Below are 13,926 nucleotides of genomic sequence, written 5' to 3'. Positions count from 1 at the left end.
GACATATGTCGTGGCGCAGTCCACGCGTGCGGCCGGCTTTATAAAATCTAATTTTAAGTTATAAATTCTTTTTCTACTTATATGATTTTTGGTCACCAGCTTTATAAGTTGTCTCTCTTCCCACCTGCGTCGTCTAATGGACTGTTGGCTTCGTGTGGAAATCTTGGAAATATCCGGAAATCCAGTGTCCGACATCGCACTTCACGCACTTTGTCCGGATGGTTCTTCGTTTCCCACGCGAAAAGCACACACGACACCTCAATTGCGAAGTAGAGGAAGTCGGCCAGTGATGTGGTTTGGCCTCCTATAATCGAGATATCTCCGATAAAACGGCAGGGGTTCGACCCCTGGGCCGTTGATGGCGAGGTGGACCCCTTCCAGCATGTTCCGCACAAGAGCGAGACGAAATTCTCTTTGTGACAACAGGATGTAACTGTTCAGATCCAGGAGACAGAAAAACAGTTTATTTGTCCATTTCCAGGTTCGCTGACAGATGCTATAACTTTTTGCCACAGTTTGCCCACAGCTCCACCTGAATAATTATTCACAATTCTCTTGCCATGCTGGTGTGGTGGTCCCCAGGTTGCTGACCAATCTTCCAAATACGAGGCCATGGTGGACAGCTAAACACAACGCTAGCCTTGAACGTTCTGACACTGCTCGGCTATATTTCAAAACAGACTACTTCGTGTTTGGCTATACGAGATAAAACAGTCAGTGTTTCTGCAAACGAGTAGATAACGCCCACATTCGTTCATACCGAAAGGAACCTACGAACTGGAGAATGATGAACGAAGCGTAAACATCGGACCTTGTAGCAACACAAGCCATAGTTAGAGCATGATGTCACCAGCAGGCATTCAGACTACAGAAATGTTTTGTGCAGGAACTGTATGCATTTTTGTGCACAGGCATTCGAAATTGAGGGGAAAAATTTTTTTGGGCATCAGTGTAAAATTTTTTAGAGATTTTAAAACCGGTAAATTACAATAACTGATTCTATATTCTTTCTAGATAAAAGTAGCATTTATTTCGTTCGTTTATCACAAAAATTGTAGAAATCACAGCATTTTGAGTAACATGATTACAATTTTTATTACTCTACAGTGGCAGGCATTTAAATTAACTCCGTCCCGCTACCACTAACGGAATTTAAATAGCCGTCTCTTAAAGGTTAATTGTTTTACTATAATTTGTGATGAAAATATGAGCATTTGCTGCTACTGTCTGTTGTCATTAATATACGATAATTTATTCTCATGTACTTTGTATTTAGTTTATGAAATTCTGTGCTTTCAATAAAACTCACATACCTAGAGTTATTAATTTCTCATTTTATCTGGCCCGTTGATAGTGCTGAATTATCTAATGTTGCCCGTGGTTCGAAAAGTTTGGAGACCCCTGATCTAGACAATCACCTCAAAGATGGCGGTAAGGTTATCAGCCTTACACGCTGGTCGCGCTTTACTCTCCAGAAAAATTATTTAATTAATTCCTGGTACTCATTTCTCTCAGAGGTTGAGTCGACCCTAGGACCATAGTGCGGCTAGAACGATTAGGTCAACTGAAAAAAATCCCATGACCTCATCGGGACTTGAACCAACAACCTTCCAGTTTGTAGCATAGCCCCTCAACCAACTACGCTACCACGTGCCACCTATTTGTCTGTACCAGCACTTATAAATACCATATGTGGCCAGATATAAGGCACACATTTCCCCAAAACTTATGTTTTCAAAATCAGAGCACATCTTACAAACGGTTCTTAAAAAATATCACTAGACTGTCCAAATCAGGTAAAGGTACGCAGTTTGTTGTTATGATCAAGAGATGACACTTCAGCTTTGATCAAATGACACAGCAATGCTAACACAATTTGAATCAATGTCATCAACAAGCAGAGTTTTAAGGAAAATGCATAATACCTAATTTTTTTATCTTATTACAGTCTTCAACAACCTCAAAATATTAAACCAACATACTGTAACACAGCTACACAGCTACACAGGGCAACTTGAAACTTGCTTAGTCTGAAACGTTCTGATTGCTTTGCATACAAGCAGTTATGTAAATGAACAAATATATATATATATATATATATATATACATACATACACACGTTTCTTCTCCCATTTCAAGACTATATCACTTTGCGGATACAGCCTATTTTGGGGCAAATATGATAACCGACATGTCAACTTATGATCCAAATTACTTTCAGAATGAAAGCAAAATGAAATGTAAACAATGAGCATCCATTTAACTTCAAGTCAATCTTCACCTCTTACAATCCATGCTCCATTGAATGGAAATTCATGATGGAGTCTCTTCAGCTGCCATAGCCAGTAGTCAACAGTGCGAGGATGTGTGAAGTCTGGCCACACTGTAGAGACACGATTCCATACCTACAGGACAGACAGATATTTAATTAAAGATGATGCTGCTGGGATAACTCTCAACTTAATTCTAGTTTTCACATACACATAATGGTCTCCCTCCTTGAGTGTCACACAGCCATCAAGCAAAAAAAAAAGTGACATGACTGATATATGTAGACCCTTCACTTATTTCACAAAGACATTTGAACTGCAGAGGTAATATAATGTGACATGATTCCTGAAAGCCAGAATAGGGGAGCCAGAGCAGATATTCTTTGCTAGCCAATGGCTCAGTAACAGGTTCCTGTAGAAATGAATACACGAAAAAACAGAACTACTGTTTCAATGCAACAGTGGGGTGAAAACACCTCTATAACAACAGAGAAATTGTTAGGAAACGGTGTCTTCTGTGGGGGCTGCCCCAAGGCTACATAACGAAGATCTCAGGCACCTAAAATAGAATTGAGGGAGTCTCCTGGGACAGGAGTCAAGGATGATTGAGAAGAGATGGCAATGAGATCAAATGAGACATTAAAATCAGCATGCAATCTGAAGACTTGTATAATTACTGTGTTACAAATCAACTGCCAGGATATAACTAGTGAAATGATTTGTGATTACACATAATTAGAGCTATGGTTAATGCCATATGGGTTCCACAAAGCCTAGTAACCGATAATATAGCACAAAATTTTCACCCTTTTCAATAACATGTACATATAAAAGGTAAAGTTGTCCCTGTGCTTAATTAATTAAGCATTAAGCCATGAAGATATATGGGGGAACGAAGGTATACCTCCACCATTCTTGACTTTGCCATTAGATGGAGGCAACTGGTCAGTTTCATGCCCTCCAGGTAAAGGGGCCCCAGTACCCATTGTATAGGAGGCTGACTGGGCCCCAGACATGGTCTGGACATTATGGAACAGAAAAAAAAACCTTACAGCTACCGGGAATCGAACCCCAGTGGTTGTCTAGCCTGTAACTCATCACTATACCAACTGAGCTATCACAGCTTTTAACATACACATAATGTGTTTTTGAGTAAGTCAGGCATGATCATGAAAAGGAAAGTGCATAGTTTTGTTACCCCCTACATTTCTGTATGCAACACATATAAATGTACTTCAGATTACTATGCAACTTGAAATAATATTTAATTTAAAACAAACTATTAATAACTAATAAAACATCAGATTCTCCCACTACAGTAAAAAAAAATTATAAGAACACTCAGAAGGAAAGCACAAATCTGAGAAAAGAGAAAGGAGATAAAGAATATGCTGCTTTGGTGCGATATCCAGTGCACAAAACTGTGAAGTGACGGAAAATGTGTGTGTTCGTATCTGGTATCAGCATACTAGAATTAATTTAAAAGTTGGTTCCCTATTATGTCACCAAAACCTTGCTAACTGGTGTAACAGGTCTCATATGTCTATGGTTGCTTCTTTTCTCTATACAAAACTGAAATACATCACAGATGTGCCATGCTACAATTTGAGCAGAAAATATATAATGGAGAGGGAATACATAACAATTCATGCAACATAAGACATAAGAGAGGGGAGCACAAACTCAGTCTCCCCTCACCTTTCTCAGATCTAAATATTATTCCTTAACACCTCATTATTCAGTACTTATAATTTACCATAACAGCTAGGATAGCTCAGTCTGTATAGTGACAGGCTATTGGGTGGAAGAGTTATGAGATTTCTCTCTTCTCCACAGCACCCCACCCAATGGGAACAGGGGACTTTCTCCAGAGGATTAAGCAGCCAGGGCATGAAGCTGAACACTCACCTCCATCTGGTGCTGAGGTCAAGAATGGTGAAGCCATATGTCCACTGCCCCATAATATTCATCCTGTGGTGCTTAATTAATTTAGCACAGGAAAAACTTTGCTTATTTAACTTTACCTCTCATAATTTACCACACTGCCCAGCATATAAGAGGCAAATTTCTTTTTTTAAAATTGCACTAAAAATAGCAGTGCTTCCTGAGCATGGGAACTACTGATCAAAAACAGATAAATATCAGAAGATTTAAAACATCAGTTTTATGGATATAAGAAACTGCAATGGCTCTGGGACTATTTAATAAATAATACAGTTTGCTTAGTAAACAAAAATTTAAAACCAAATATTTAAAAAAAATATTTCCTAATTTTTTCTTTCTATATCATCATTCATCTTAGACACCACAGAATATGGTACATTCTCTCACAGGGTTGGATGTCAGTACAAACCTTTTCTATTTTGCTCACTACTGATACATAAAAAAAGAAATTTTACTAAATAGACTTACCTTTCCAACAAAGGGCAGTCCAGTGGAATTCTTTATAAATATGTCCCTTTGAAGCCCTTCATCATATGGTGGGTACGTGCCTGGCTTTTCACTTCCACTAACTCCTGGGTCTATCAGGGGAATGTAATGCATCCCTAACTGCAAAAATAGACATTGCAGAACTGTAGAGTGCAGGAAAAAAAGAATGCTTTCAATTCTGATATCTACTTTATATTCTGGTATTATTTATTTTGTATAATCTGAAAATAACAACCACCACCATCAAAAATTAAGGACCAAGCCTTACTGAACAATACAATTTTGGGTCCTATATATTTAGAGCATAGGGTCTTCTCTTCTTCCTTGGCTTACACTTTGACCCTGAAGATGGAGACTGTGCATCCCTCCAAAACTAGGTAAATTTCTACCACACCACAAAGCATCACAACCCAGAAGCCAGAACTCTTCATTGTTACTATCATAACCTTGAATCTCACACGCATCATCCAGACTGGCTCTGGGGTTCACCCAACCTCCTATCCTGACTAGAGGGTATTAAATGTCCTGATATTATGCAGGCATGTGAACATATTTTAACTCGAGGCATAATGGTATTAATATAGAAAAAACCAGCATGAAGAGACAGTACAAACTTTCTCATATATGACATTGAATACAGTACCTTGGAAATGAAACTGATTGTAGCTTGATAGAATATTAAACAATGAAATCTATCTAATTGGTAAAACAAGTCAGACCAGACAATGACGGCGGTATTTTCCTCAGAAATGTCCGGGTCTCTCCAAACTACACTTCATTACAACCCAGACAACTACACTACTCAAATATGGATACTGTTTGCTTCCTGTGACACACATTACTCGGCAATTTTTCAAAACATATCTCAAATCTTCTGCAAAAACACAAAATAGCCCACAACTGATAGTGTCCAACTTTCAGAAAATACAGTTGGTTGAGACACAATTTACAAACATGCTGTAATTCTATTAATGTGTAAACACTAGCTATTATGCATTAATAAACAAAGCTTGCTGCTAGGTACATATGGTGATCTTCTACATCATGACAATTGTGCAGCTTGACAGGTGGATTCCTCGTTGCTAGGTAACCCACCTACAAACTTAATCCTCGACTTAACCCCAACCCACATATGCCTTCAATATTATGACACACAATTTGGCTCACCTTATGCAATTCTTCCATAAATTCAGGTAAATTCTTGAACTTCTCTTTGTCATACGTAAAGTCATTGGATTCGTTCATGTAATCCAGGTCATTCCATTGCACATCCCGTGTACAAAATTGCATGTGTTAGGTAAAAATATCATTCCAAATGGAACATAACCCTTATTAACTGCATGTCAAACTGCCACAAACAGCAGATGTCATTTAAATACACGAAGCCTCTCACTGCTATACCTAGGTTAGATTTCGTAACATTCTCTTTTCTCAGTCAGATGGCAACCAGATCTCATAAACACTGCCTGCATAGATCACAGTACAAAATTTCAGAAATGACATATGCATGAAGTTTCAACATACACCGAATAGTAATGTCTCTTTCTTGCAAACAAAATGCTTTTGTTCAAATCTGTTCATCCATGACTGCTTGGCCCAGAGTATCCAAAGGTCTTTTAATGTCTAGCAGTGAACACATTAGATTCCAAATTCATAAATCATGAGAGATAAGCTTAATTTGATAGCAATGCTGATCATATATTTACATTAGAATAAATACAATGTATCCAGTTCCTACTCAACAAATGATTAAGAAGATCAATATGTTTCTGCCTCAAATGATCATCTTCGGGGGCATCCAAAAAAATAAAACTTCGTGTAATTTTACATGAATAATTTAAATTTGTTTCTTCATTAGTAAAAAACAGATCTGAATATAAACTACCATTAACACTTAAAATATGAGGCAGGATCCAATAATGTACAGAAGTAAAGGCTTTTTAAATGTTGAAAATATTAATTTATGAGGGTACAAATGGAATGAAACTGTTAGTAACTGAATTTGTAACGTAAAGGAGATCTGTAACAATTTGTAATTACTGGTACATTTCTAGACAATGGAAATCTAACACAGAACAACAGAGAAAGCAAAAACCATGGAACAATGTTTCCTATGCGGTTAGTGCTGGAACCTTATAAATACGAACGAAATAAGGTAATAAATGTGAGGTATACAGCTAATTCAATCCCAGTCTTTAGTTTATGATGCAATGCTATAGGCAAGCTGGCAGCATATGACATCATGCACTTAAGATGTCTGCTGGTAATCGTCGTGCTGCATATATGAGAGTGTACAGGAAAATGAGGCGGTTAGAAGATAATTGTAATAATGTGCCCAAATGAACAAAGTTAAGTGCCGAAAGACAGCATGGATATAGAGAAACACATAAAAGCTTTTGCGTTGAATACATGCGTAATTACAATGTCTGCTTGCTAGTCATTGCTCAGTAGCTAATCTTACTTGGTAAACACTTCACAGCTGAATATTCAACTAGTGAACTGCCTTCTGAATCCTATTACACATGAATGAATTATATTCACAAATGAACTCTCTTTTATAAGTTCGGGAGGTCCTAATAGAAGCTACTGGTCTCCTGTATCCGTTGTAGCAGAAGCGCCTGGTGATCCCTACATTCCTCGTATCCACGGAAACCTTTGCTGAATCTTTGTTGACATGAGAATGACTTTTAGCGAGCTGATGTCCAGCGAACAGACTTCTGCTTGCTCACTGCTATTCCGACTTTCTGGTGGTGTTTACCGAAACATTGCCTAGTAAACAATGGTTAGAGCATTTGATACAGACTCTCCCTTGTAAAAACACTACAACACTACCCAACATTTTTAAATGTGGATAATGTGCCCGAAGATGCTTATGAATTAGAATAAATCAACCGACGTTTTCAATGTTACTACTGGGAACCAAGGTTCTGCAATCATTCTTTTTTTTTCCTTGCCTGGTGTGATAGGGTTGTGTCACAAGAAGTTGAATCATATAAATCTCTTATGTGATTGTGTTTTGTGGCATCTATGTAGTGGTATGTATATGGTGATCTGATTGACTGAGTGAGGATTTTTGACACTGGTTGCCCCTAAAGACACCCATTTACTGCTGAAATATACTGGGATTCGTAATTATTTATTAACACAAAATTGGACATATTTGATTATACTCTTGATTTAATCTAACAAATAAGTTTATTAAATTTATGTTAGGAAGGGAAAGTATTACAAGTACATTTGATACAAATCATCAGCAACAGCATCATCACCATCATCATCAGCTAAAACAGCCCTTTTTTGTGCCACAGCATTCCTCAGATGATTCTGAGGATGTGCCATGCCAGTGACAAGCGACTCACCTAACATGGTCACATCATTGCCCAGGTAATTTTCAGATTATTCATCCTACCACTGTATAAGGTGATTAAAAAAAAAAGCATATCAGAAGAAGTTACCAGTGGAATTCCTGCTTCTCAAGTCCTGCTCCAAACCTGTTTTGTGTTATTCAAACTGTTGTAACCATATCTGAAAAAGATAAGAGACATACAGCTGTATTCAGTTATTCAGTATTGAGGGGGTGGGTTTCCCCATGCACCGCGACTGATAGTCTATTGTACATCCCCCTTTTAATTTCTACAGTCTCCATCCCCTACCGGTACTGGTGCTTACTATCAGTCCCTTTCTGCCAGCGAGGTTCCAACCTTCTACTGGCAGTGGTATCTAATAGTTAGTCCCTTTCTGTCAGAGAGGTCCCCCCTCCTCTGGCAGTGGTACCAATACTTCCCCCATCTATCGGAGGCATTGGAAACTACTTTGGGCAGGAAATTTTTCGCCAAATTTTGCTCAGAGGCCTCCTAGAGACATGAGGTTCTTTTACGTGCCATAAATCTACGACACGGGACCCAAGGCTTGAAGTCCCTCCCAGAGGACTTGTTCCCTGAATTTTTCCGCCCTTAAAAATTCCACGACCTCCGCCGGGTTTAAACCCGCGTACCTTGAGTCATGAGGTGGGAACGTTACCCCTAGACTACAGAGGCTGCTTTCAGGTGTTCTTAGTTTCATATCATCATAAATACAAAGAGTACTACTGTCTTCTCGGATGTGACGCCACATAGTCTAGCAGAAGTTCACTGATATTTTGTAAGAACATATGGACTTCATCTTCAGAGTCAAGGAGCAGGACAAGCAAGTAGCCAATATGTTCCTCCCAAATAACAGTAAACTTCCATCAAACTGTACAATATCACATCCTACAAGATAGTGCTCCTCACAGTTATTGCTGTGAGAACCTCAAAACCCATAAATACACAAATTCCTCACTTAGCATTGTCTCAGTTAATGTTGTTTTGTACTATGGTACCATTTTCACAAGGCTCCGCACAAAGTTGTGTTAACTCATTATTATATTGTCGTTCATCCCAGGGTTCAAGAATATGGTTCAAGAGGAGGGTTATGCACCTAAATAAGTGTTTAATGTTGATGAAATTGGGCTGTCACATAGCACTTGCTAGTTTCACCTTCGGTCATCAGTTAATACAATACATCATACTAAATGTTAAATAAATACTACTGTAGTTTACAACTGCAAGAATAAACAAGTAGTTACATCTGCATTCATACTGTCTACACTTTAATGCATGTTATGTGGTGAAGAAAGGCTGAGGAACGTAACCTATTTATTATATTTCTTATGGTAAAATGAATCTGCTTAATGTAGTTTCACATAACATCATAGTTTATGAGAACATATTCACAACATTAAATGAGGACTTAAAAGTGGTAAAACAGAAATTTGTACATGAACACATGTGTTAACATGTCATTTTTAAACCCTACTCCTAAATAATCAACATTAAAAATACAGAGTTCTATCTCCTGGGATATAAAGTCATGCAGTCCACTGAATGTCAACCAGTGTTTCCGAGGAACATGCCACCTCCATCTTCAAGATTTGCTTCATACCTGCTTCACAGTGGTTTCTTGCTTGGTTTATTCTTCGACCCTAAAGATGGAGGCAAGATTTTCCTCCAAAACACTGGACGACTTTCCACAGACTCACAACATTATATCCCAGAAGGTAAGATTCTTCATGAGAACCTCAAATCCTACATTAAAAATACAGTTCGAACAACTGCTGAAGTCTCTGAACTGATAAATAATGGTAAAAGTTAAAGATAAAGCTATCCCTGTAACAGGCCATGGAGGCCCATTGGGCCAGTAAAACATCAAGGCTCTAGACAATTGGCTCACAGATGGCAGTGAGGTTGTCAGCCCTACACTTCAGACACCCTTTACCACCCAGGAATATTGCTGGTACTCATTTCTGCTAGAGGCTGAGTCAACCATAGGGCCATAGTGTGGGTGCAAGGGTTAGGTCAACTGAAAAATTCGACTTCATTGGGAATTGAACCCATGACCTTCCAGCTTGTAGCACAGTGCCTCAACCAACTATACTACCGTGTGCCCCCAATAAATAATGATAAAGAAAATAAAATTAGTATAACCATAGAACTGATTTCAAACGTGGTACACAATATTGCCAAGTTATGGGATTCTTCTGATGTTATGGTGTTTCATCTTAATAGAAAAAACTGAAATAAATTTGCAAAGGGAAGTAAATATAGAGTAATTCAGATTGTGCTACTCTGGGATGTCAAGCTGTGTCGTCTCATTAGTAGACACTGACATGTTGGAGGAAGTGCTGCCACCACCTTTAAGGTTGAAACGTGTAACAAGAGGTAAGGGGATATGGGAACAGAGCCCAGTATGGACTGATGGGAACAGTACACAGAGAAACAGCCCTATTCTGGATCTTCAACACAGATGGGAAATGGAATTGTGAACTGTGGGTCTGAGTGTCCACTTTCCTTGCTGCCTACTTATATTTCCTCAATTTACACATTTCAACCATAAATATGGAGGCAACACATTCCTCCAAAACGTTGTTATCTGCCTACAAGACTATAGAGTGTTACAACCCAGAAGAGCACAATCTGAACAATAGTAAAATTTCTATCATAAAGTAATAATGAAGTTCTATTTAAAAACAATACCATCTTACATTTGTGCTTCAGCAATTACATTATTTCATAATAGGCTGTAAATATTGGGCAACTTTTTTCCTTCCCATAAACTGCAGTTAGTTACATGAAATCTTATGCTGCTCACAAATTCTACATTTCAGTCTTTATTGTATGCATCCTGCTGTGTATCAGGAAGTGGTATTACTATGTGGCCATCGACACAACAAATTCCAAATAAATAAATCAATATTACTGTTCCCTCTGCCTTTCCCACCTAAAACCTCTATGCATTCCTATTCTCCCCCATGCACTCTACATACCCTGCCCCTCATTCTCATTGACTCGATAATTCTTATTGTACCTGGCAAAGAGTAAAAGTCGTGAAGCTCCTCATCATGCAGTTTTCTCCAACATTTCATCCCTCTTTGGCCCCCATATTCTCTCAGCACCCTGGTCTTAAATACATTCAGTTCATGTTCTTTCCTTAATGTCAGAGACCAAGCTTCACACCCATACAAAACTACAGGCAAAATTAGTTTTGTACAGTTTAATTTTTATGTTTTCTGACAGCAGATGACAGCTCAATGGAGAGAAATTTGATGAGATCAGTACTTAACTTGAATATTCTCCTTGAAAATCCCTCAATCACCTCACAGAAGACACAGTTTTCGAAAACATCAGGACAGACTAGCATAATACTCTTGAAAATGAAACCATATAAGACAATGCTAGTCAGCCACTATATAACACATTAGGTCACTTCAAGATAACAGTTGTATAATTTATTGGATCAATGCTGAAGTGAAACTGTAATGTGCAAAGGCCCCTGATTCACCAGACTCTCTCAACCTGTAAGCATCTGTACTGCTTGTCTGTCCCGCCTGAGCAGCAGAACAGTTTCCCCCCAGTTCTCAATTGCAATGTAAGTGCATCTCTCATGCATTTATGGATTCAAAGACTGTCAGACATTTCAAGACGCTCAAAACCAAGTGACCCTTATCATTACGGAATCCACATCATTAAAGTCTGTTTCACTGATTACTTAGTGCCTTCTGGGATATGATGCTGTGTAGTCTTGTAGATTGTTACAATTGTTTTGGAGGAATGTACTGCCTCCATCTTCAGGGCAGAAGGAGATGGCCAAAGCATGTTCATCTGAAACACTGGTATAGATCTACCAAACTACACAGCTTCTCATTCCAGACAGCAGCCATCTTCAGCGTCACCGATGTATGGACCTCACCTTCCAACTGCTCTGATCCTTCTGAACGCAGTTATGCAGGATATACCCTAACAAGCTAAGGATGCAATCCTGAACGCATACCTGCAAAGATGGAATCCCAAGCCCCAGTAAGGAGGCATATATGGCCTTCCAATACTTCTGTATATTGCTGGATAACATTCTGTGGACTAGGACCCAAAAAAATGAAGAAGTCTAGGAGCCCTCCCAGTGTTCGAAACGTTACGGCTGGTGCTGGCTGGAGGATTACCTCTGGAACATCATACAAGGTGTGTCCCAAAAGTCATGAAATATATTTCTTTCCCGCACTCCTACTGGTCGGAGCGCGCTGGAACCGGTTGAGTTGGGGGGGGGGAGGCCTTTTAGCTTCACAGCGCGCCCAAGGTCAGTCTGCTCGAGCATCGGAGGTGTCAGTATCACTGATTTAGTGCACCTGTGTTTTGTGACCATGTCACGGCGCATGATGGCAGATACTTTCGAACAACGTTGGGCGGTCAAGTTCTGCACAAAGCTCAACAAAAAAGCTGCCGAAACTCACGAACTGCTTAAGCAAGTCTACGGGGAGTCTGCTCTATCATATGTGCAAGTTACAAGGTGGGTGAAGAAGTTTAAGGAGGGCCAGGAAGGAGTGGAAGATGACCCCCGCTCTGGACGGCCATCAACAAGCCAAACCGATGAAAATGTGACTCGTGTGCATGATTTGTTGAATGCTGACTGTGGAATGACTGTCCGGTTGTTAGCCGACACTCTGAACATTCCAAAAACCGTTGTGCATCGCATCATTATGGATGAACTGAACGTGCGAAAGGTGTGCGCCATGCTGGTCCCCAAATTGTTGACGGACGACCAAAAGGCCAATCGAGTGTTGATGGTGAGTGAATTGAAGGAACGTGTGGAAATTGAACCTCATTATTTAGACTGTGTTATTACCAGTGATGAAACGTGGACATTTGAGTACGACCTAGAAACGAAGCGCCAGAGTGCTGAATGGCACACCTCGGCTTCCCTGAAACCGAAGAAGGCGAAGATGAGCAAATCCAAAGTGAAAACAATGCTCATCGTCTTTTTCGACGCCAAGGGTGTGGTCCACAAAGAGTTTTTACCCCAAGGACAGACCGTCAACGCTCCCTACTACGTGGATGTTCTAGAAAGATTAAGGAAAAGGGTCATCTGCGTGCAAAAAGACATCGCCGCTAACTGGCGGCTGCATCATTACAATGCACCCAGCTTTAAATGAGGTTCCCGTCGAGGCCTTTGAGGGGGCGTACCGGGCATGGGAGAGTTGGTGGAAAAAATGTGTAGATGCTCATGGACAGTACTTTGAAGAATATTAACACTTTGTACCGATATCATCAATAAATTTAAAATATATATATATATNCTCTTAAAACTGTGAGCTTCATTATGACCAAACTATAAAAGTGACGGTACTAACAAACAATTCATAGCCAGTAAAACTGGATTATTTATTTAAAATAGATGCCTCAAGAAGAATTTAGGATCGTGGCAAGATACCTTACAATATTCTGTATTACTGGGTTCTTGGACTTTGTCCCTCGTCTGGTATTCTAAAAATACTAGAGAACACAATGTTTCAGAAACTGGATCTGTTTCCATCCTTAAGTGATGGGGGAGACACCTACTCTGTTGAGTCCTTACACCAGTCATAACCCTTTAGAATCTAATGATACAATATGTATAATAACTATACCATAAAGTTATAAGATTTTATGAAATGTAAAATGACTGAGACCCTTAATTTTCTCATGTACAAAGATAAACTATGTATGAAGTACATGCTCCTAATTAAAAAATTCATAAATCATGATTGCAAATATGTAGTAACATTATGGTAACCAAAACATTTAACAAGACCTGACCCTGAAGACGTTCAATCTCTTTCAGTTTTATCTTTTCTTGTGTTACCCTATCATGATACTTCCATCAAATAAACCCTGTAACA

The 13,926-nt window shown here is 39.1% G+C and overlaps 1 pseudogene; it reads right to left on the bottom strand.

The window, feature by feature from the left end:
• Nucleotides 1-13,926, bottom strand: part of LOC111870422 — a 39,930-nt pseudogene that overhangs the window by 19,146 nt on the left and 6,858 nt on the right.

The sequence above is a fragment of the Cryptotermes secundus genome, unplaced genomic scaffold (assembly GCF_002891405.2).
Source record: "Cryptotermes secundus unplaced genomic scaffold, Csec_1.0 scaffold1366, whole genome shotgun sequence".
Lineage (NCBI taxonomy): Eukaryota > Metazoa > Arthropoda > Insecta > Blattodea > Kalotermitidae > Cryptotermes > Cryptotermes secundus.
This window is presented reverse-complemented; position numbering and strand designations above follow the sequence as displayed.